The sequence below is a fragment of the Strigops habroptila genome, chromosome 1 (genome assembly GCF_004027225.2).
Source record: "Strigops habroptila isolate Jane chromosome 1, bStrHab1.2.pri, whole genome shotgun sequence".
In the NCBI taxonomy this organism is placed as follows: Eukaryota; Metazoa; Chordata; class Aves; order Psittaciformes; family Psittacidae; genus Strigops; species Strigops habroptila.
The window spans coordinates 74,096,930-74,121,780 of record NC_044277.2 but is presented as its reverse complement, the minus strand read 5'-3'; the positions used below and the strand labels follow the sequence as shown (position 1 = coordinate 74,121,780).

General features: G+C 40.1%; 1 protein-coding gene across 7 annotated transcripts in view; it reads left to right on the top strand.

Annotated features, from left to right (window-relative positions):
* The window catches only part of CTNND2 (catenin delta 2), a 530,492-nt gene that overhangs the window by 79,726 nt on the left and 425,915 nt on the right, over positions 1-24,851 (top strand). For 2 of the 7 annotated variants that reach the window (XM_030485304.1, XM_030485296.1), the window contains exon 1: positions 18,512-18,900. The exons of 4 other annotated variants lie outside the window; for them this stretch is intronic. The gene's annotated coding sequence lies outside the window, so the exon portion shown is untranslated. Of the gene's footprint in view, positions 1-18,511; positions 18,901-24,851 lie in introns of those variants that run through there. One more of the 7 variants, XM_030485331.1, reaches the window with a different exon arrangement.

Genomic DNA, 24,851 nt, shown 5'->3' with positions numbered 1-24,851 from the left:
TCTATTGGTTGTTATATAGTTATTTCCAATTCAAAGCATACAGTATATCCCTTTTTCACTTCAGTCACAGTCCTTCTTTTGTATTCAAGCTTAATATAGTGTTAATGGGTCATACAAATCTATTGAATTAAAAGATATTGTGTACAACAGTTTGTTTTAATTACAGAATACCACGTGTTCTATTTAACTGTGGGTTCAATGAATGGCTATTTAATTAAGGGCTTTAAATCAGGTAATCAGTTTGCATCACTGGGCAACAAGTAATCAGTTTAGAACATGCAGTTGAACAGTCAAAAGGAGCAATAAGCAAACCTTTCACTGCTAGTGTTCATTGGCTAATTAAATAATCTGGACTCTGGGGTACGTATAGAACAGGGAATAGACGGTAGGAAGGAAGGATGCCAGAGGAGGGTACTTGGCAGGGCGTGATGAAGCCATGAAAACTTTGGTAGAGGCTTGTCATACAATTCACTCTAAACTATAATAATTCACTGTGTATACTATACCACATTTTGGAAACAGAATGTCTTTTACCTTTGCCTATCTTTGGCAAATACATGACGACTGTAATAATGAGACATTAAAGGTATTTATTGTTGGCTGGGATACGAAAGAACATATCATGTGAGATTTTCTTTTTGTAGTAATATTAGACCCCTTCTTTTTTCACTCTCTCCCCCCATCTCCGATTTGCTTTCTCTTTCTAATTCTATTACATCTTAAATAATTTCTGGTGAATAAAATCGATCACATATTTCCATGAGTAACCTACTCTTTAAATCAGTACCTTTCAGAACACATAAAGTGATCGAGTTTACTCGCATCCTAATGGTGATACACCTTCTAAGGTATAAAGCAAGGTAAAAAGGCGTTTCTACCTACTTAGTCCTCCTACCCACTTGTATTTATGATTATAAACAACTTTCTTCATATGATGTCTCTGCTGTCATCCATTCATATTTTGATTCAGTAGATTGTAAGGAAAAAGAATTGTTTGGGAAACGCTAGTGGTTTGCAAAAAGTACTTCAGCTGAGAGACTAAAACCAAGCATGATCCTGAACTGAATGTGGGGAAGTGTCACAGATTCACTTACTAGTTTTACCTTTAAGACTTTCAGATTTCGTAAAACAGTTTGAGATCTGGTACACACCACATGCACATGAATCTTTCTCCCCCCCCCCCCCTCCTTCTCCGTGTAGGTTATGGAAATACAAGTTTTGCAGTTAGACTTCAATAATAGATTTATTCTACCCCCATGATAAAACAGCTAAGTTATCATGATGGTACATGTGTGCAAGACACGCAAGACATACTACATTATAAATAAGTGCAATAATATTGCGTATATTCAAGTTCTTTCCCTGTGCTCCTTTCTTCATGGCCTGTTAATAAAGGATTTCTTTTCCCTTTCCTTTTCATTTTGCTGGCACAGAAGAGGATGGTTTTTTATTATGTAAGAGTTTTGGGAGGAGGAATTAAAAGGTTTTTGTTTGCTCTTCTAGGTACAACTTCAAAATAGATATTTCTTCATGTCAGTCTAGCAGTGTCTGCACAAAATACTGCATCTTTACAGTATGCTGACTGAAGAAATTGTTTTTCAACTTTTATAGCTATTTTAGATTGTGTCTTGTTCTTGATTTCTGCTTAGACTACAGTTTCAATTTTAACACATTCAGTGGCTATTTGAATTACAAAAATGGGAAGAAATTAAGATTAGTTGGAGCCTTGGGTTTAGGTAAGTCATGCTTAGATGTAATTTAAAAACCACTGCAATTTGAATTCTGCTTAGTAAGAGCCCAAGAACAGCTATAGTAGGAAAAAAAAATGTATTGGTGGCCATAACATCCTTCACTATCTTACTGGACTAACAGTTTACAGTAAGGACTACCTATAGATGGCACCAAGAGTAAATATTACAGGAGCTGCAAGGAGAAAGTCATAGCTTTAGCATCCAGCATGCTTGTGGTTGTATAGAAGCGGTACTCAATGACTTTCTGAATATTTTTACAGTGTTCAAGTATTTTTATTATTTCTTACTGGAAATAATTTAAATCCTTCATCTTGCCTCAGCTCAATATAGAAATTGGGGATTGGATTCAGAAGATACTTGGCCTAAATGGCCTTGGCTTAATTTCTATCTTTCTAGACTATTGGTCTTTTGACAGTTCTGGGGCATACCTTCTCCAAGCAGCAAGCAACAAACCTCAAGGCTCTCAACTCCTATGTATGTGGCTGCAGAAGATGCTTGGCAGTAACGTTGTCCCAGATGTTCTTCCTTTCCCCCAGCTAAATCCTGGGTTTCCTGGAACGCTGCAAAACCTTTTCTGAGGGAAAACAAAAGGGTGCAGAGTTATGTCAGGGATGATCCTGGCACCTTTCTTTATGCCTTTCTTACCCCCTCTGGGCACTAAAATGCCCTGAGACTGCTGGGAAGCAGCATCAGCCTTTGAGGCAGCATGGCCCTTGGTGTGTGTGATTAGTACGTGCATCACTATATTTTTGCTGTCAGTCTTTTTGTCCAAATTGGCTCAGAATCCCCAGTCATGAAGCTTGCAATGCCAATTGGAAGCATCAGCATCATTAATAATGTTATGTTACTTTCCATCTTCAACTCCCAAATAATAACCAAGCAAAAAACTGCCAGTAGAAACTGCACAAAGGAGTCTGTCCCAGCACTGCTCACCTTTGTAAGTCAAAGTAACATGACATTACATTCTATGTGGAGAGAAGTCAGGCTGAGACTAGAGCTGGACTCTGAAGATTAGTACAGAGATGTATTCTCTATACAGAGAAAGCCTGTATTACAGGCTTTCCTATAATATCTCAGGTAAGGTGGAAAACCACAGAATTAAGGCAATGTAATGTGTGAACTAAAAAGAACTAAAATTTTGCAAGGTGACTGGTAACTATTTGCATTTTTAAATTTATCTTAAAATGTTGAATTGTGAAAAAATAAGCACAGGATGACAGTACAAAACCAAATGGATGAACAAATGTTAAAAGACTGACAAATTCTGCACCATGCTGTTGGAAGCCTTCATAAAAATGAAAAGATCTGCTTGGTCTGAAGTTACAGGTATATTCTGAAAGTAATCTTTTAGCTATCCTTCTGAAAGGCATGACTGAGGCTGTTTTTCTGTTGCAGATGATTGCTAACCTGTGTGTAGCACACTGCTAAGTGAATGATGCAAGAGGTACATGAAATGATGTCTCTCTGTGTATTCCCCCTCCTCACCCCGCCTCGAGATTAGATTACTAATGATGTTTTTGGTGTGATATGAGCTGATATAGTCCAAAGGCCCCAGTTCACCACAGGAATTATCACAGCTTCACTGTGATAATTTTTCTTATGAAAATGTTTTTTACTGTGTGGGAATTGGGAGAATTTAGAAGAACTTCTTAGGTTATTGCAGTTTCTTTAGTCCTTTACTAGGACCCCGGTCTTTACTTTCATTCATAACTTGAACAGAAAACATTGTGCAAAACCTGTAACATGGTGAATGGCCACGTGCCAAAGCCTTGGTACCTGGAGCTCACCTGCCTGGCCAAACAGATTTGTATGTGTAGATTGCACAGCAGAGGTTCAAAGAGCCTCTGAAATAAAAAAGAGGACAAGGTTGAGGAACAAGTATTTATTTTTATTTTGTGCATGGCAATTTTTTGACATTGCACATGACTGTAGTTTTTCCAAGCACTTTGTCTCTTGCAGCAGCATGGGTACTGTAAATATGGAGAAACTGTATTTTAGTGTTTGTTTTTTGAGAGAGTGAGAGCGCTCACAGTTGGTGAGGTCAAACCATGAGAGAGAAAGGAGAGAAGAAAGGAAAGCTTCATTTTTTTCAGGAAGTACTGCCTTCAGAGTACATTTCTCTTTTGATGTTGGCTTGAATGCTGTTTCCATCACACAGATAAACTTTATTTGCTTACTATTTATTTCATATGGTTGGACTTCAAGTAACGAAGTTTTCTGTGCAAGAGATAGATACACAAGTGGTTTTTAATTCTTTGCCATCCTTCTCTCTGAGACTAAGTCTCAAATCCCTACCATTGGGGGTTTAATACTCTAGGAAAGCTTTGTTCCTTCAGCAAACAGCAGATTTTCTGCTTTGTTAGTTTTAAAAACCTTCCATGAAATAAGTTTAAAACACAGTGCTTGGCAGTGCCATCTTGGTTGAGTGCTGAAACATAACCTACAATACAGTGCTGTTACAGTGCTAAAGCCATGTAACTTTCTTTTAAAAATTAAATGTTTGTCTCTGAACAGGCACAGCCTCTCATGGCATGTGTGGTACTCTCATAGTACTATTCTTTGCATCTCAGCCATTTTGAAAACAATGAATTTACTGTGCTAGAATTATTTTGATGGTGTTTAACAAAATTGAAAACATAGTCTGCTACTTTAATGGTATTGTTGCCTTTATTTTCTTAACTGACATTCTATAATTCCAAATTCCTTGTCATTGAAAGAGTGAAAGTTTTAATTGTTCTAATGTAACTGTAGGAAGATGTGTAACTCTTTCGAGCCATGATACCTAACTGTTGAACTGTACCAATACGTGTGACTGGCACTAGTAGTATCAACTGGAGCACTGAAATGATGAAAGTGTGTGTTAACCTCCTGGTACCTATGGTAGGCATTGGCACCATGGGTATTTTGTGCTTGGAGAGTAAAGAATTATTTTGGATAACAGAGCAAAAAGTGAATTCACCTTATTTTCTGCACAACGCTTTAGTCCTAACTTCTCTCATATTGCAACAATCTTAAATAAAGTACCATATACTGCATCTGTATTTTTCACATATTTAGTTATAAATCTGGTAGGATTGAAAGGAGTTGTCATTGTTTTGTCTTGTACTTTAAAATTTCTTGTGCATATTTCACATATTCCTTTTAACTATGCCCCTGCTCCAAGCTGATGCACAGTTATTGTTACTTCTAATATAATTTTTAATTTTTATATTCCAGTGTTTTCTTTAGCTCAGAAATGCAACTCTTGCCTTTTTCAGTTTTCAACAAAAAAGTATTATTTTGTAATGTATAGGAATGGTCTGGACTTAATTTATTTCCATTTCTAACGTGTATTTTGCCAGAAAAGAATCAGTGTATTTTCATCTACAGTCTAATAAATAGTATCTCATACATTTTCTCTAAATCTCCAATTGCATGCATATTAGGCGGCCATATAGTACTGTCAGCTTTTATCAGAGCTCCTTACTGACACTTAATTGCTCAGTATGGCCAGCATCTACTTTATGAGTTTAATCATAGTAAGTTTATCAAACTAAAAATACCTTAACATTGAGAAAAATATGACATATGGCACACAATATTTTCTACTATTTTTTTTTTCTCTTGGATATTTGACTCAGCTAAATCAAAACATCTTTGTTATAGAAGAAATTATGACGGTATTCAAGGCTTCTATCTCCAGTGGTACAGCAGCAGATGACAAAACGTATGGACCACAAACAAGAATTCTTTGGCTCTTCTATGCCATAGCATTTTTTCTTTAACTGGGCACTCAGTAGTATGCTTGTGGTTTCTTTCTTTAATGCAAAATCCCAATTTGAAAAATTACCTGGCATTTTTAGGTGCAGTGGAATTTAATAGGTTTGTGAAATAGTTACGTTAATTAAAGAGAAGAAATACAGCATAATAGCTCTCCAGTGTTCCATGTGAACTTTATGCAGTTTTAGATCTAAGAGAAAGAAAAGCATAGGTGTCCTTACTTTAGCATGCAGGAAAATAATTAGAGAGATGCTAATAGAAACAGCAAAAGCTGTGAGAGACAGGGGAAAGAAACTGAAAAAGGCAGAATAAAAAGAATAGCTTCAGAAAGTTAGGTCACACAGAGTAAAAAGCCAAGGAAAAGCTTTCTGCTGCAAGCCTTGTGTCTAGTACTAAACGCTGCCTGCCTCTGTACCCACCTCTCTGCTTCATTAAGACTACCAGCTGTCATCAAGAAACAAAAACCTCAGAAAGACCTTGCCCCTTCTGAGTGACATATTCTTCTCCATGATGTTCCATAACATTTGTTGTCAGGTTCCCAAAATGTTTCCAAGCCCACGATGGAGCTCAAGGATGTTGCTTGTCACTTGGTGAACGGTTTAAAGAATATAGCTGATATCCAAGACAGTGTTTCCAACTCACCATCCTGTTCAGGGAAGGACTACCCGAGAGCAAGACAACAAGTGCACCTCTGCGAGCATTGGCTTGTGGTTTTGTGCAGTAATGCTAACAGTGAATACCCGCCAGGCCCTGGGAGCTGGGGAAATAGCCTCGCTGGGCTCTGTGCTCTCCTTGCTCACTGCTTTCAGTTACGTTCCCACAGGCTAAGTAATTGGTTGTAGGCTTATGAAGTAGTGTGAATTAATCTCCAGACTGAATTTATTCTACTACTTTTACTGCTAAACAGCTGGCAAAAGACTTCTAACTGAACCATTCCTCATTTTCTCATTGTCTTTAGTAACAAAAAAGAGCAGAAACATGGACATGATTATCAATGATGGTTATTGCTTATTTACATCTGCTTCAAGTTCTAGATGCTTGAGAAGTCTGCTAGTTTTACGCAGTGTGAGAAAAATCTTCATTAAAACCTCACAACTTCTTGGTAGTTCTTTTGGAACTTCTTGCTGTATTAATGCAGTCTCTAAGAACATGGTATTCTGAGGAGGTTGTCATACATTACCTGCTAGAAAGCTGTACTGCCTACTGCTATAAAGCAGTATATTCTCTAAATTCTTTGCATAAAGATTTCTTTTCAAGTATAGAAAAGGTAATTTAAATGGTTGCAACAATTTCTGCTCATATATTTACTGCTGGGATGCACATGGCAGCTGTGTGTGCATACCAGTACTGCATAAACATTTACCTGGTTCAGACCTTTCGAAATGTGCAAGTCTTAACCTCTTTCCATGATCATCTATTCTGAGTTTAGAAGTTTATTGGCATTAGATTTTACTTTTAAAATAAATAAAAGCCAAGTTGCATGCTGTCTAAGCCATGTGGGTCTATTAGAAAACAGCTCTGTCTGGCATGTAAGCCATATGCCTGTATGGGAGTGAGAGCAGAATTGCTCTCCCTAGTGACAGGGAATGCAACCCAGTCTGTAAGTGGAAGAACACCAGCATATGCCAGTTTAGGAGGTTTTGTTTTGTTTGTTTAGAAATGTGCAGTAGGCATCTCCTTCTTCATCATGGAGATTTCAAATTTAAAAAGTCATTTCCACAAATGCATGCAGCATATGTTTCAAGATTCTTCTAGGCAGATATAACTGATTTTCTTCATGCAGTAAGCCTCTATCTCTGTCATGCCCTCAGTTGTAGTGTCCATCCTAGTTGAGATGAGTTCTGTCTGCTCTTAGCAAAGTGTAGAAGTCAGCTTCATTTATAGTAGTTAGACCCTATCTACCATTTTGTGAATGCACCCAAAAGCCAACCGCTTTCCTCTGGAGACCAAGGGAAGGAGACAGTCTTCACTGAAATATGGCTGTTGTTAGTAATTTAAAGATCATAGGATTACAGAATCACAGAATGGTTTGGGTTGGAAAGGACCTTCCAACCCTGCTGCCATGGGCAGGGACACCTTCCACTAGACCACATTGCTCAAAGCCCCATCCAGCCTGGCCTTGAACACTGCCAGGGATGGGGCAGCCACAACTTCCCCGGGCAACCTGTGCCAGGGCCTCACCACCTTCACAGTGAAGAAAATGTTGCAGGAGGCATGAGTTAGGGAAGATTTTAGCCATTCTTTTAATAAACGTACAGAGCCAGAAAAGGTACTCACTGGAAGGGTTAGCCTTCTTACGCTAGTAAGATATCCTGGGAAGTGTGTTGGTACACTTCCTTGCCGACTTCTGGCAGGTATTTTGAGTGTAAGTCAGTTTGAGCTCTCAGCTGGAACAACATAATGTAACTTTGCATCCTCCAGTTTATAAAGATAACATGGTCTCAAATATCAAAATAAGTCCTTGGACCAAACAGTCTCTTTAGTTATCATTAGGTAGGTTCCACTGATGTTTTCTACACAGTATATCAGCTTGGTTTACTGGTAGCTATAAACATGCCACATGACTGCAGCTACTTGAAAAGCTTGGGAACAGATTTTAAATTTAACACTCGCAGGCAAGGTGTAAAGGCTGACAGACAGCTCAGCATGGGTCAGAGCACAGGCAGAAACTCTTGCAAAATGTATTGCCAAAAAAAGAAAGGAGACAATAAATCTGCATCTCTGCATGGGAATCTGCAACAACCAAAATCTCTTGAAATTTGTGAAGGGGGAGAGGAAAATAGCATGGTGGAGCACTCTGTGCACAGAAAAATAATTATCCATTAGGTCAAAGTTACTCATGGCTGACTGGGCAGGTAAAGGTGAGGCGAAGGATGTTGTAGGCAGTGATATGTATTGTCACCTTTCAAAAATAAAAGAGATGCTGTAGGACTGCACCCTGTTTGGGGATGACACTGCCTTGCCCATGCTGTGGGCACTCTCTTCCCCCTCCCAGTGCAGCCCCAGGCCAGCTGCTCCTCGATCATCTCTGGGGCCAGCACTGGCGGCCCCAGGCAGAGCTGAAATGGAGCCCATGGGCAGGGGTGTGGATGTGAGTTCCCGAGGGGCAGTGAAGGGCTGGCACTGGCACTGCAGCCTCTTGGTGGTGCGCAGGAAGTGGTAGGTCTGTTTTCCAGGCTGAATTGAGGTGGTTGGGTATTTGGGGGGCATGAGGGGTTTTGAGGTGCTAATTGCCCAGTGCCATATTTTGAAGTGTAAATGGAAAGCAAGTTGGATATAAAAAAGATACACTACTGCTGTTACTGCTTACTACACTGTGAGCAACTAGCTACCTAGTCTCCAGTAGTGTGTACAGTAGGTGTTTTTTCTCCCCAAAATATTGTTGGGTTTGAGAGATAGGCAGGGAGATAATACGCCAGCAGAGAGAATGGTGTGCTCTCAGAGCGTTGCTGGGATTTTTGTGTTGTTTCTTAAAGAAACTGGACTTTGCCTAAAGAGAAGGAGGTGAGAAAAGTGAAAGGGAAGGAAAGGTAAAGGGAGAGATTGAGGAGGCAGGAGGAAAGAGATGGAGCTGCAGAGTGAAGACAGTGTATAAAGGATGTTAGCTAAATGTTGCACTGATAAGTATTAGAGTGCATGCATGATCGACTGGAGAATGTTAGTGGAAGTTGAAGTCACTTAATTAGCCTGTTACTGCTTTCTCTCAGGTGTACATAACAGTGTTTCTTGGGTTTTGCGCAAATATGTGTGTGTATATATATATACATGTTCTACAGATAGACTTTGAGGCCTTGAATATTTGCTATGATAGTATACTTCCATATCTTTCTGGTCTACAAAATCATTATATCCTTAATAAAACTTAGGAAACAGGTGCACGGTGCGCTTTTTGGAGGGAAAAAAAGCCCTCACCCCCCACAACAACAACAAAAACCAAAACAAACCAAAAAACTCCACCTCTAACTTTCCCTGATTAAAAGCCTAAACTAAGGTCCCAGTAGCCGGGCAGTCATGATTGTCCCAAAGAATCCTCTGAAAGAGATTTATTTTGTACCTGATACAATTGCTGTAGCAAGTGAAGGTTAATGTGCCGGTCACCCCAAGAGGAGTGGTGGGTGCACGCATAAATGAGTGTCTCTCTCCCTTTTCTGTTATTATCAATGGCTCAAATACCTTTCTGAACATCAGGTTTCCTCCCTGCTGTTCTTTTCTCCCTCAGCCTCCACAACTTCATCCGATCAGGTTAACTTGTTTGCATTTGTGGCAGTCATTCATCAGTTTATTCTGAGAACTTCCACAGCTAATACAGAAATCCATTAAATCTATATAACAGGTTAATCTCAACTAATAATTACTCATTATTCTTGCTGGAAATACACATTGTCTTCATCCCATCCTAGGCCAAGTCACCAGCCTGAAGAAAAGTGAAGTATTTAATCTGTATTGTAAAGTTTGTTAATAACAAAGTCTGGCTGACAGGTTGAAAAATTAGGTCCACTGTGTTGGGGTGCATTCAGTTCAAAAAAGTGATTAACTATATGCCAAGCTGTCAAAGAAGTTTTGCATGAAAAAAGAGAAGTTCTTAACATTATGTCTGTGCCAATGACATCTTCCCTCAAATGCCCCTTCTTTATCTTTGACTTGAAAACCACTTCTGTGTTCCCTCTAAAATTTTAGTTACATCTACTTGCTAATTGAACTGACCACAGACTTTGGCTTTCTTGAAGAGCTCCTCCTTGCTCTTGACCTCCCATCAAACCACGGCTGCATCCTGGGAGGCTCTCTTTTCCAGTGCAGCCGGATTCGCTGACACAGGTAGGTCATAGCCTGGGATGATTTAGAAGTCCCACACTTGCTAAATAATTCAACCTGTTTTATGGCTGTTTGCTTAATACCCCATTTCTGCAGAGCTGGTAAAGTGTCTGACAAAAGGTCAAAACGATTGTGCAGTTTCCCTCCATTGAACTGGACTTCTGCTGCTTCCTGGTGCTGCTCTCAGTGTATCTTCACTTCTGATTGATTTTCTTAATTCAAAAATTGATGAAAAAAGTCTTTTCTGATGAAAAGCATGTTTGTCAATATTCTCCATGCCCTCCATGGATTTCTGTTATGTTTTTATTTTGATTAGTAGCTCCTGACCTGTTTATATTCTGGTTTGGTTGAAAACTCAAATCTTTGCTCTACATACAAAACAACACATTTGCTCTCATCTTCTATATCACACCATGCTCTTTGGCAAAAGGTATAATTTAATTTTCAAGATCTTTTGGGGAGCAGGTATCAGCCTCATGTTACCAGACCAGTAGAGAATTTTTATATTCAGAAACAGAAGAAAAATAACCTGTTGTGAGCAGCAAGTCTTTATTCCTGGTCAGAGTTGGATTCTCAGATAAAAGTCTGTATTTCTTCTTTGCCTCGTGACACGGAGTCAGACTTAAAAAGCATTCTACTTGTTCAAAGTGACTCTGGAGCTGAAGAAGTGACGCTGTGTAAAACTCTGTATGACACACAACACTGCAGTGTGCTTGTTCTGTGGGTTCAAAGTATTGAGTCTTGAACTCTTTTTAGTTTGATAGAAAACCCATCATAATGTTTGACTATTACAAAGCTTCAGCATCGCCGATGTTGAACTTTACCTGATGTTTGTATATATCATACAAGATGTAGCAAGTGAAATTGGGTTGCAGACATTGCGTTGTGGTGATGAATTATTTCTGTCACTGATCACCACACCAGCAATGGAATATACAGCTGTAATAACACATTTTCACATTCCACTTGTTAGTTCCAATATTGATTTAATCTTTTTCTGATATACCATTTTTTCCCTTGGACCTACTTTGCTATTAAATAAAGCAACTTTGAGGTTTCCTTTATTTGAAGAATAATTTTTAACTAAAAAACCCCAACTTATATTTGAAGGGAAAATAGCACACATTACCCAGTTCTCTGGGATTTTATACCACTGAGTATATCCTCTAATTAATTTGGTTTTCCATGGTTCTGTATTGCCAGTGTGACAGGCAAGCTGTTGAGGTGAGATGTAATATGAATGTGCTTGTGACAGAAGCACCTGCCCTCCTTTGCTTCCTTACTGTTGTGCAAAATATTGGTCTCCTGGAAGAACAGATCTGACAATGGGGTTTCCTTTGCTAATGCAGAGGATCATTCCTCACATAGGCAACATGCACCCCTTCTTCATCAGTTCTGCAGCGTAATATTGCTCGTTAGGAAGGAAAGGTCTTTCACTGCCTGTAATGTGATGTGGCTTTTTCTGTTCCTCTAGTATTTTGAGCAAGCATTATGTGCCAGAAGGATGTGAAATGAGACTTTGAACTCTGACAACCAAATTTTGGTTGATCAGGGGATCTTTACTAGCAACTTTTTGAAGTGAAAGGGAAGTCAGTTGGTGATACTCCTTCTTATCCTAATGCATTGTATTTAGCATTGCTGGGCATCTAGTGGATTTTTCTGATGCAGTGAACAGGCAACTGATTTATTCTGGAAGATTTAACCAGCAGTCATGCCTATCAGTACACCCATTTTCTTCTGGTTTAACTATTGCAGCTCAAGATGAAATATTGTTAACAAATTACAGACTGCAAACTAGTCCTATTTGTGCTTATAGCAAGACAGCCATAAAGGCACACAGACTGTAGAAACAGAATATTCCTTTGGGCGGGGAGGGGGGGAATTTCTCCAATTTCTCCTATGTTCACTGCATAGCTCAACAGCCAAGATTTGAAAAAAAGAGGAGAAAAAATTTCACTGGAGTCATGGCTTCTGTGTCCCCTTTTCGTGCTTGCATTAAAGCTTTTAAATAGTATAGAGTGCTAAATGGTCCAGAATAGCACTGACCATTGAGCTTTGCCTGTGAGAGGCAGGTGGTATGGGTTTCTTGAGATTAAGTTTATCTGTCAGGCACTGATGGTGACTAAATCAACCACAGAAGAAAATATGCAGATGGCACTGTTTGGAATAGTTTATTTCCTTTTTGCCTTTTTTTTTACCCATCCCACCTCTCTTTCTTTAACACAGTGCTCACAAGCAGCTTTCCATAACAAGGCTCTGCACAGACCAGGTGAGGTTGCAGGCATCCACGTTCTCTCCCTGACTCTGGGATTATCTTCAGCATGCCTGTTTAGGTACAGTTTCCACTGACATTAGCAGAGTTCGTCCAAGATGGATTTGTTTCTATTTTGTTAGCATTTATAGAAGGATGAGAAAGCATGTGCATGATGGCCCCTTTTGGACAGGGGAAAGGGAAAACGGGAGTTGTAGAAGAGTAATTCTAACTTCAGATAGGAAAGGAAAATAGGGAATACAAGTCCTCAGGGCTGAAGGGACAAAATACAATCCCATTTACTTTTATTAATACTTCAAAATGTGGACAGCAGCAGAAATAACTGTTCTGTACAATCTGAAAATCATCAGTAGTCAGAAATTAGGTGGCAGCCAAGTCAATTACCAAGAATAAATCTAAAATCGTATGTGTAATCTGATGTGATTCTAGCATCAGTGCATTTACCAGTCTACTCATGGCTCTGTCATTGCCGGACACCTGCAGGTTTCACTGTGGCAGGTGCTTGCCATTTCCACTACGTATAACCCTCCTTTAAGGGTTCACTGGTCATTTCCATCAGTGTGAGAGGTATTTATGAACCGTATAAAAGGGACTGCTTGTCTGTCTAGGGATGATAAAACACATTGCCTCCAGATTACCAATTCCGAAAATGAAGCTGGCTGAAGGTAGTAGAAGTGTTTTCATATTGCAAATGGACACGTTAGTGTTCCTATCTCATAGTAAAAATCATAAGATGTTTCATACTATTTTTAAAACAATCAGCACAAAAAAGGAAGAGAAAAGAATTCTCAGATATCACAAGCACAGGCTCCACAACAGGCAGACAGCTGAAAGAAGAAAAGCTGTTGTGTGGATAAATGCAAATTCTAGCAACATGCAGAATCTTTCTCTTTATTTCAAAATTCACCTGTATTTTTTATGTTTGACTTTTCATGCTGCCTCAGCAGACCACACTCCCAGGTTTGATTGTTGTGAAGGATAACCTTACTTCTAAAACAGAAAGCATGACATACAGTTAAACTGTGTAGCTATTAGAAGTTTGGTGAGAAACTTCCAATGAACTTCTTAAATTGCAAACCTTCATTTTCAAAAACTTCCTGAACAGTGTATCCAGAAAATCCTTTTGTAACTCAGAGAAATCACCACTAACCCAATCAGTTGGGATTTAAGTACAGTACTTCCATAAGCGTTACCTCTCCATGGTAATTCTAGTTGACCTAAATCTGTTCTGACTAGAATCAGTGAGTTTTACTTCAGGTTTCCAGGAAGTCATGCCCAACCTTTCTCAAATTGTTTTCCTTTTCTACTGTCTGACTTAAAAGTTGCTCATATTCTCCAAAATACCTGCTGTGTGTCAGAAACTTTCAGGAGTCCTTAGAAAGCTGATACACAGTGGTAGGAAATGTCTTAGTAGCTTTTCTAACAAAATTGGTTAGCAAATCTTCAAGTGCTTAGGCATGTTGTCTACTTTCTCAATGTTACTGAGCGTTTATTCCCACAGACAGTGAAACAAAGTAAGTCTTAAAAATTCTGTGGCCTGTAATATTTTCTTAAAAGAATTCTGCTATTCATTAGTGTCGCAGGACATAAAGAGCAAAAGTTGGTGGAAATAAGTGCTATGTACTACTGTCTATTCAGACCCAGAGAAAGGCTTTCTTCACTTATTATTCAAGAACAAATTTCTCTGTTTACACAGTTTGCCTGAGCCAAGTATGTCATGAAGAGAAACTGGGGGGATTTGCAGAGGCACCATGCGCAGTGTCACACAAACCCCTTACTTGTTCTGAGACTGGTCTTCCCCATGGGGTTACCAAATCAAGAGAGAAACTCGAATAAAACACAGTAAGAGATTGTAACCCAGGACTGAGCTTCTGAAAACAGTCTGAGGTTTTGCAGTACTTGCAGCACTGTTTCATGATAACTTCAATGTCACAAACCAGAAAATGTTAGTAGAAACAAGGGAAATATTCTGGAGTAATCTCTGTCTGCATATGCACAGATTGTCAAGCAGAAGAGCAGCTAAATGTGCCCTAGAAAGGGGTTAGCAGGGAAAAAAACCCCACAACCAAGTGTAGAAACAACTACCAAATTAATACAGTAAATATTTGTGTGACTTTAAAATTAAATAATCTAATTTCTACTCTGTACAGCAATTTATCCTCTGCATGCATCCTGTTGGCTCACTAGACACAGAGGGAGAGCACAAACTAACTGTTAGCTCTGGCCTTAGCACAGCTGCCTTGAAATGTTTATTAGATTTCTCTCTTCTGGAAAACATAGATTTGAGTGTTGATGTTTTTCATTCAAATTGCAGAGAATCCACCTAGTCTTTACACTCTTGGTGTCTGGAGATGGTTTAAATGATTCTTGAAGGACCATTGTGAAAAGGATGTGTTTGTGTAGATGAAAGTGACGTTGTGGATGTTAGCATAAACCCACTGAATTGCAGGTCAGACATAACCATCTGCGTGCCAGATAAGCAAGAGACAAATCCTGCACCTAACCTCCTTTCTCAATACACCAACTTAAAGACATTTTTCCTTGAGTTTTACTGGAAAACCTAAAATGCATTACAAGATTTTCTTCGACTTCTCCTTGTCCAAACACTCAAAGTTTGCACAGCTTCAGAAGACAATTAAGTCAAACATCAACAGAGAACTTAGGGATTTGATGAATTTTAAGTGTATAGGAATTTTTGTGATTCAGAAAAAGTACATATTCTAATGACAGGAAGGGCGTATGTGTTTGGAATGAAAATAGTTTTCTTCCACTTTGATCAGTCAGTTTTATGAGATAGGATCACTCCATAGTGAAGGTAGCAATCTGTACAAAATGTCAAATTATTGAACAACTCTTTCATGAATATGTAGTAATCCATTTTAATACTGATCATTGATCTTGGCAATGAGAGTGAAATCCCATTGAATTTTATTGTTAGGTTAAATTTCTCTGTTAAATATACTGCAATATTATGTGTGTGTTGTGTGCTGCTGAAATGGGTGCAATGAAATTTATAGTACTTTATTTCTTATTTTTTTCGAGAGAGCTTTCCTGAGACAGTGGTGGAATTTTAGTTGTGGCTGCCCCATCCCTGGCAGTGTTCAAGGCCAGGCTGGATGAGGCTTGGAGCAACCTGGTCTAGTGGAAGGTGTCTCTGCCTGTGGCAGGGGGGTTGGATCGTGATGATGTTTAAGGTCCTTTTCAACCCAAACCATTCCGTGATTCTATGATTCTACGAAACAGGATGGCTGTTCACAATATTTAAATGAAAGAGAATGTGCTCAGACTGCTGTGTAATTAATTACCCCTTGGAGATATTATTTCACGTGGAATAGATTTTTATTTTTTTTTTCCTATTAAATTGCCATTTATTTGTGACCTTTAATTTATCAGGAACAGTCTTCCTTTATCATAGGCAACAATGGAGATCAACAGTAAGCTGCTGCATTGCTCTCCTTAAATGACACTTACAGTTTGGCAGGATTACAAGGAAGCTAGTATGTTTGCCATTCAGGAGCTAAAATAAAGGGCTTTACAACTTAGTTTTCCATCCATTGCCCCCAGCAACATTTTACCTCCCTGAAATTTCAGAAATACAGTTAACTGTTGGGTTTTCCCCTTCCAAAGTACTTCCTCCAAAAGGGAGAGGTAGCCGATTGTGTCATTATTATCATTATCATCATCATTATCGTCATCATAATCACGATTGCATTGGCCTCAGCAGGTGTTTAAAAGCAGTTTCTAATGCTAAACCTCTGAATCTTCTTAGCTACTTTTGGTTTCTTCCTGCTGTCCCCTTTTTGAGGGGAGTTGAGGGCAACCCTTGCACTTAACCTCTGCGCCAGGGAGTGCCAATAAACTGAGGGAAGGTTGGTAGAAGTGGTTTTTTCCCCTTTCTGACTCTGAAATGCTACTGTCCTTTCCTCCATGTGTATATGGTATCGTGTCAGATCAAGCAAGACTGACCTCAGCTTCGCTGTGATGTTTAGAGAGAAGATTACTGAAATGTGCACTGAAATTTTATGGCTCCAAGTCAGTAATGGTAAACAATAACGGCAGCGCATGTTAGGTACGTGGTCATTGTGGTTCAGAAAGGGGAGCGGCTCTTTCTAAGTAGAAAGGAGCCTTTTCTTTAAGATTGGGATTGAATGTGAAATTTAAAGAAAATGCTAAGCCGCAAGCCTCTAGTCCTGTCCTTCAGCCTTTTAACTAAACGTTGGCAGGAAATAATAAAGGCACTGTGAGCTATGACTTTTTATTTTTAATTAAAATGGGTATAATAATCACATTTAGTTTCCTTCAAAACATCAGGAAGGGAAGGGCTCATTTTGGAGTCTAAGCTGATAGTTTATGCACATGAATATGAAGCTCATATTTCTGTGAAAAGGAAGATTATTTTTCCTGACAGGATCTCTGTGTACAAAATAATCGAACAGTTGTTTTCCTCCAGCATTCAGATCGTACAGGAGTTGGTGAACTGAAACCCGCAGAGTGACGAAGCCCTTTAGCAAGAAATCCTTGGAAGCAAGTTGTCTTTCTGACATCAGCAGAATAATTGAATTACTTAAACATTTGCACTATGCTGAAGAATGATCATAATCTGAAGTATGATCATAATCTTTTACAGGCATCATTACATCTATGGGGGTCTTGCACATGGTTGTAGGAACTTGTCATGATTAGGGCTTGAGCCTCATTTCTACCTCAGGTGTCGTGATCCTTGACCTGAGACCTCTCAGACTTGAGGGCATACAAGGAGTCTTGCTGTGTTCAGTGGGAGGAATCCCATATGTACATAAAGTTGTTGCTTGTAGCATGTGTTGGAATTGTCTGTGCTGGAGGCCAGGTTGGGCATTTAGCCCTTCACTTTTAACCTTCCCAATTAGTGCTGTGCATGCTTCTAAAAACAGGAGTGTAAGTTTTATTTTCTAGGTGCCTGTGTATTTAAGACAAAAGTTTCATAGCTTCAGGTTGTACAGTCTGAAAAACAGAAGTTTAAAAGAAAAATTAAAAAAAAAAAAAAAAAAAAAAACAAGCCCCCCCCCCCCCCCCCCCAGTATTTTCTGTTAGAAGAGACTGTTAAGACAGGCTGAGAGCATTGGGGTGGTTCATCCTGGAGAAGAGAGGGCTACAGGGCGGCCTTCCAGTACCTAAATGGGGCCTACAAGAAACCTGGAGGGACTTTTTACAAGGGCATGTAGTGACAGGACAAGGAGGAATGGCTTTAACCTGGCAGAGGGTAGGTTTAGATTAGACATTAGGAAAAAATTCTTCACTATGAGGGTGGTGAGGCACTGGCACAGGTTGCCCAGAGAAGCTGTGGCTGCCCCATCCCTGGCAGTGTTCAAGGCCAGGCTGGATGGGGCTTTGAGCAGCCTGGTCTAGTGGAAGGTGTCCCTGCCCGTGGCAGGGGGATGGAACTGGATGATCTTCAAGGTCCCTCCCAACCCAAACCGTTCCGTGATTCTATGATAAGCTGAAGAATGTGGATTTTAATTAATTCAGAGTGAAGTTATGCTGTCATTCTGTAGTAGCATATCGACTTCTGCTCTCAATTAGAAAGCCTAAATGACTGCGCTCTGGGGACAAAGCAAAACACAACCATGCTGCAGGTTTAGGGCAGGGCCGCGGGCAGCCCCGCTCGGCTGGAGGCTCGGGCTGTCCTGACACCGCTGCTGGTGCTTCAGCTCCCAGGCGGGTGCCCGGTGCCGGAGGGGGGGTGCGTGTGCGGATGCTTCGGGACGGATCGATCGATCTCTGCGGGTTTTGTTTTAGGGGGGAAGCTCTCAGGCAGCGCAGGGCTGCGGGGGGCCGGCGGGCGGGCGGGGCCTGCCGCGATGAGGTGTTGCCTCAACAAGGGCGATGGGGGCTCGGCCCGCGGTTGCCATGGAGACCTTTGTGCCCGGCGGAGCGCGCCTCCCCCCGCCCGGCCGGCTCCCCTCACCCCCCTCGCTGCCCCGCTGGGCCGGCGGCAGCTGCCCGCGGCCGGGACTCTCCCCTGCCCGCCTGCCAGCCCCGGGGCGGCCTGGAGGGACGGGGAGGCGGGGAAGGGGCTGGCTTTTGTTGTGCTGCTGCCGCCGCCGCCGTCCTTCCGCGCGTTAGGCATGGCCGGCAGCACCCGCCGGCTCGTGTTTTCACCAAGTTTCTTCTTGTAAGTGGTAAAAAGAGGAACAAAAAGCCCAACCCCAAATGGCTAGTCCTGCTTGAGCTGCTGCTCCGGAGAGGAGGGAAACTCAGCTCGGCTTTGAGGAGACTTCCCAGGGCGGTGCTGAAGTGATCAAGGAGGTTTACAAATGAGCGACAAAGGTAAAGAGTTAAAGATGGATCGCTTGTTTGGGGCTGTCTCGAAATTTGTTTGTTGGAGATGAAGCGAGGGATTTCGTGGAAAGGTCTCTTAAGTGATTTTAAACGTCACTTCTGAATGGCTTAGAGGTGGTTTTGGACCTCAAAACGCTTTAAAGCAAGGGATTTTGTGGAAAGGTCTATAAGTGATTTTAAACGTCACTTCTGAATGGCTTAGAAACGGTTTTGGATCTCAAAACGCTTTAAATCAGGTTACCCAAAAGCATATAGGTAGCACCACTGCTAGATTTTGAAGTCCACGTGGAATAGTATTGAACTTGTGACTGGTAGGTTTTGGTCGGGTTTTTCTCTTTCCTTAAAAACAGAGTTCTGGGCTCAAAAAAGAAGTCCATCGAAGGCAAGAAAGTAAATGTTGCTCTTCAGTGAAAGTGTCTTGTTCTCCCCAAAATGCTTCACATCCTTATTCAACAACACTATATTTGACTGTGGTTATTTCTTGTTTCAGCTTGCCTAAAGCAAAGATTTCAGAAAATCATTGATTCCAGTGAGATAAAATAGTTTCACAGGCTAATCTTTCTTGTGCAAAAATGTATTTTTTGAGCTCACAGACCTGTTGCTTTGTACTTTTACCCTAGAAAATGTTCTCAATAAATACTATGTACTCAACTGTGGTGAAAACTTTATTTCAGATTATAGCTTTACATAGGTGAGAATGGGATTTGCATCTCTTACAATTATATGTAACCTTTAAATCTTTACTAAGCTTTTCAGGTAGGTTTTTTGTGTGTGTGTGTGTGGATGGGTCAGCTAATTTGAAATTCATTAGAGAAGATTAGTGAAAATGATGCACGGTTGTGACCTCTGAGTTTCATCTGGTGCTGCTCAAGTCCCAGGGAAATGTGACTGGCTGTTCAAGGGATTAAATAAATCAATGTGGAAGTCAGTTATGTGAAAAAGCCCCAGCAGCCTTTTCTGACACAGCTCTGTATACTTATTAAGGTAACAGTTTGCTTACCAGTTTGATCTTTTGGCTGAGTTCAAGTGAAATATCTAAAATGTAAAAACAGCCCACCCTCCCTCCTGCAGGGCCTAGTAATTCCCACCAAAAGAGAAAAAAGGAGGGGGGGGATTTAGAGCAGATTTGGTTTACGTATTATTCCTGACTCAAGACACTGCAGGAATATGTTATTGTGGAGTAATACTGTTTACTAGGCTATTGCGTTTGTCAGATTACAGGAATAAGCATGTACCCTCCCAAAGTCCGTAATGAATAAAATCTATGGCTTTGAGGGAATTCTCTTCTCATATAACCATAACTGTTAGTTTTTGTTAGTTAAAATTGGAAACAAAAGATTTTCTAGAGCAAAATAGTTTAACTGCTCAATCTTTAGCTAAGGACTAGTTTTCTTCTTCATTTATTTTATTTATTTTTTAAATGTCTATTCCACAGCATTCAGTGTGAAATAGATCTTACTTCAGGTGTTCTAATATGTAACAGACCAGTGAAACTTCTTTAATTGCTTCAAGATCAGGAACTAATTTTATTTCACAAAAAGTTTAGTAAAACTAATTCAGTGTTTGATGAGCGCTCAGCAGTTTAACTGCTTTGCGTCACTGATCCAGGCTTGTTCCTAGTTGATCCAACTAGTCATTTTAACTAGTTTGTACCACTAATTTTAATAAGGCTGCTTAGCTTGTTGTTTGGTACTCTTGAGTTGACTGTGGTGCCTTAAAGCATGCTTTTTACTGTGGTTTCTTTCAGTAGCTTTCTAATTGCATACAATTTAATTTTAGTGGCTTCTGAAGTCATGTCCAGAAGCCCGTTGCCTTCCTCTTCTCCCCTCCCAAGATGCACTGTGTAAAGACCTGTTAGTCTCGGCTGTGGGATGAACATTCAAGTGTCTCAGAAACAGTTACGAAGGGACTCGTGAGGCCTGTGGTGGCAGAGCAGTGCCTGAAGTTGTTTTAGCAGTCAATTCCAGTCTCCTTTTCTAAAGTCCTCTAAGTCAGGTGTAGAAATAAAAATTCAGTGGAGTCCCTAATAGAGTGTGCTCTTGGTGGAACCTCCTGCATTCGATAAATATTTCAAGAAGCTGAAAGTTAGTGATACATTTTAAATGCACTGCTAAGCTGAGATGCTTCATGGTCCTTTGCATACACATTTGCATTATTCATTTGTGCTGTGCAGGTAGATAATGGGTCAAATCTCTCTTTGGTATTACTCTGCTGATTTCTGAGTGAACTAATTCAGCCATATGTGTGCATCATGCTTTTCGGAAGTTCAAGGCAAAGTTGGAATTACTTCACTGGTTTTATTATACTCTAGTAATTGTTTATGCAGTCACTAATGATGATCAGTAGCTTAGGAATTCTTTCCTTAAAATAATTGTAAGCAGAAGGTGTAATTTATTTTTTCTTCTTTTTCTGGGGGAAAAAAAAACAAACCAAAAAAACCCCAACCCCCCAAAAAACACCCAACAACAACAACAAAACCCACAAAAAACCCCAAACAAAACCCAAGAACAACAAACCCAACACTCCAAAAAACAACAGACAACCCTGTTCAGTCTCCAGTTCTGGTTGCTGAATCCTGAAGTGACTGACAGAGAGATACAATAATGCAGCTTTCTGTCATTGGTAAAAGATTTATCCTAGTAACCTACTAACGTAGAAGGTCTTGAAACACTTATTTGTAGCATGATACTTAAATAGAAACTCTCTCACCGTGTTTAAGCAGCCCTCCAAACAATGGGTCCGTGATACTAACGTGTCACGTTCGTGTGTGTGTGCACATATAGAAATACATATGTATAGAAACTGTACCTATAACTTCACTTTAAATATATTAGGGACTTGCTTTAACCCCTGAGGGGAGGCAGAGGAAACAGAAAATGGTAAGCCCTGATCTAACAACATGCACGAGATTTGAAATGCTGGGCGGGCCGTTCAGATGGCAGAGTATATAATATGTTTGATGGAAGCTGCTATCCCTACATTTAAATCTGGTATGAGAAAGTGGCTATTAGTTTTTTTATTATTATCTTTTCCTATTTCTTTTTTAGTAGAAATACGTGGGAAATAATTGGGATAATTTTAATGAGACATCTAAAATATTTCTCTTTGAGATCCAGAGGCATCCTTTCAGAAAACTCTCAGAATGGGCTTCATGCTATTATAGAGTTTCTGCCGGAAGTCCAGACCTGTGTATGACATTCTCAGAATGGTCATTCCATTAATGGGCTTTTAAAAAAGCTAACCTGACAATTAAAGCAGGACCTTCATCCTGCCCGCCGTGAACACATGCTACACATCTCTGTCAATCATGAGTGCTATGAAAGTATGCAGTTTTAAGGATCTGGAAGAAAAAGTAGTTGGAAACACAACTACATGTCAGTCGAAGTAAGGCTCTGCCTGTATCTAACGAGTTTAATGACAGCATCTAAGTTATTCAGCAAAGGTCCTTGAGTTTGTGGCAGTGTGGTAGAGCAAATCAGAACTTGGGAGTCAATAAGAAAAACGCCTACACATTTAGTATGTTACCCAGGAATTATCACAGTTGTGTATATAATTTGTATTTAGACCAGTTCTGAAAGTTTTATTCTCAGTGGACTGACACACGTTGAAGCCAAACAGTTTTCACAGCTCTGGGATTTGTCAGAGAAGCCATGAGCTGGTACACCTCTCCCTTCTGTGCTAGGAAAGGTTGTAAAAATCTAACGAGACCACAATAAGCATTCATTGATAGGTTCTGCTAAAACTATAGGCAGAGAAAAAGTACCTATTTGACCTGTTGAGTTATAACATGAAATCATTTGGTGATCAACAGGCACTCAGACAGTTGTCATAATCTTCTTTTGTTGTTTTGCTTTTTTTCCTAGTTGTGGCCTCAGTTTTCCTGGTGGTAATGAATCCCGATAATTTTTGTTTAAAGGAAAACTTGCATTCTTCTAAATAGTATTATCGCTGAGCATGTGTGCACCATGGGTTACTATAGTTTGATTGTGTAATAAGTTAATACTAGTTATTACCATTCTCTTAGGGTTTTACAAGAGTTGTATACGGATATCTACATTTGAGTGTAGCAAATAGTTCATGTCAAAACAGAGGGCAGATGTCTTTGCTTTCTAGTACATACAGGCTCTCATTCTAGCATATACACGGGGCTATTTCAGCTGAAACATGTACCAATTCCTGATTAGACTTGCAGGAACAGTGGCTTGAAGGTGATGTTGGCTGCTGTGGTGAGAAAAAGTAAATTGCTTGTCCAGCCTGCAAGATGGCCCAGCAGACTATATAGGAAGTTACAGCATCTTCACTGCAGCCTTGATTGTGCAGTTGCTCATTTCTGTTGATGAAACCACCCCACAGTTGGAATTGGTGGTACATCTAAAGTTTATATGTTTAAGTTAGCCTCTGGCACTTTTCACACTTTCTGGTGGTTTGTTTTTTTTTTTTTAGAAACTACACTTCTAGTTTTTTGCTGTTATTTTAATGACTTATCTTCAGAAGGGTCAATATTTATCACTGGGCCCAGTCTAGCATGAACTTTCTAATACTTTTAGACTGCTGCAGCTGTTAGTTCTCACAAGCTAGACTTTTAGAAATAGAAAAGTCAGCCTGTTGCTAGCAACCGGTAACTTAGAAAACCTCAAGAGTTATGCTCCTGCAAGAGATGATTAATTCTCAATGCATAAAGACAAAGAATTGAAATGGAAAGATCTGCTAGCAGAGATTTTAAGCAAAAAAACCCAGTAAGCACTTTGGCATTTTTTTCTTCTTTTTTTTTTTTTCCTTTTCCTCTTTTCTTCAAGGTTGCAGTGTTATGCATCTGCCCTGCCCTGATTTCAGATTACGTTTCTTTTGGTGCCACAGCTGACTCTTCCAACTGGCTTTGGATGTGCTAAAAATTTAACAGCCAAATTTCAGACCGAGAGTCAAGCACAGAAATGGCTCCATGTCAACTTTCTGTGAGGAGCGAGTTCTCATCTTTGTGCTTGGGTTGCATTGCTTCTCTCCAGCTCACTCTGCACAGTGACTCAGATATTTTTCATTGTCTGTCTTTCTCAAAGCCATTATCTCTACACAGCCCTATACTCCCAAGGCTATGGTCTTTAAAAATAACTGCCCTCCATGTAACTGATATTCAGTTGCATGGATAAAAACTTATCATGGAATCACAGACTGGTTTGGGTTGGAAAGGACCTTAAAGATCATCAAGTTCTGCCTCCTCTGCCACAGGCAGGGACACATTCCCCTAGACCAGGTTGCTTCAAGCCGCATCCAAGCTGGCCTTGAACACTGCCAGGGACGGGGCAGCCACAGCTTCTCTGGGCAACCTGTGCCAGTGCCTCACCACCTGAGTCCAAAAAAAAAAAAGCTACTGTTAGCCCAGTGCCTTTCATTAGCCTGGGAGAGCCGGTCCTCAGTTCTCATATGAAATTCAGTGCTATTAGGGAGGGAATTCTGTGGCTGCTGAGTCAGAGGAAATGTTTTTAGTGATTTGTCTCTAGTATTTTCTCTTTATTTTTTCCTAATCAAATCAATGATATGCAGTAAAAGCCTGAACAAGTTCTCACGTTTTAAAATGAGGTATCGGGATCTACTGAGGTTAGTGGAACCTGGCTGACTTAGAGGAGGTAGGTCTGTGTTGGGTTGCTTTGTGATACCCTTGTAGTTGTGGAGGAGACTTAACCTGCATGAGCTTCCAGAACTCGCAGGTTTTGTTGTGCTTTTGCTGAAACTAAGTTACATGACTGCTTTAAGTAACTGCAGACATAGTAAACTAAACCGCATATGGGCATATCTTATGGAGGAGGCGAAAGATCACCAGTTTTAGCTACGTAAATTGTGTTTGAAATCACATTCACTCAGAATGATGTGATTAAAAGAGGAAAAAAATTTGTATATAAACTGTGAAAGCCCTTGGGCTTTCATAAATAATTTTACAGCATCCT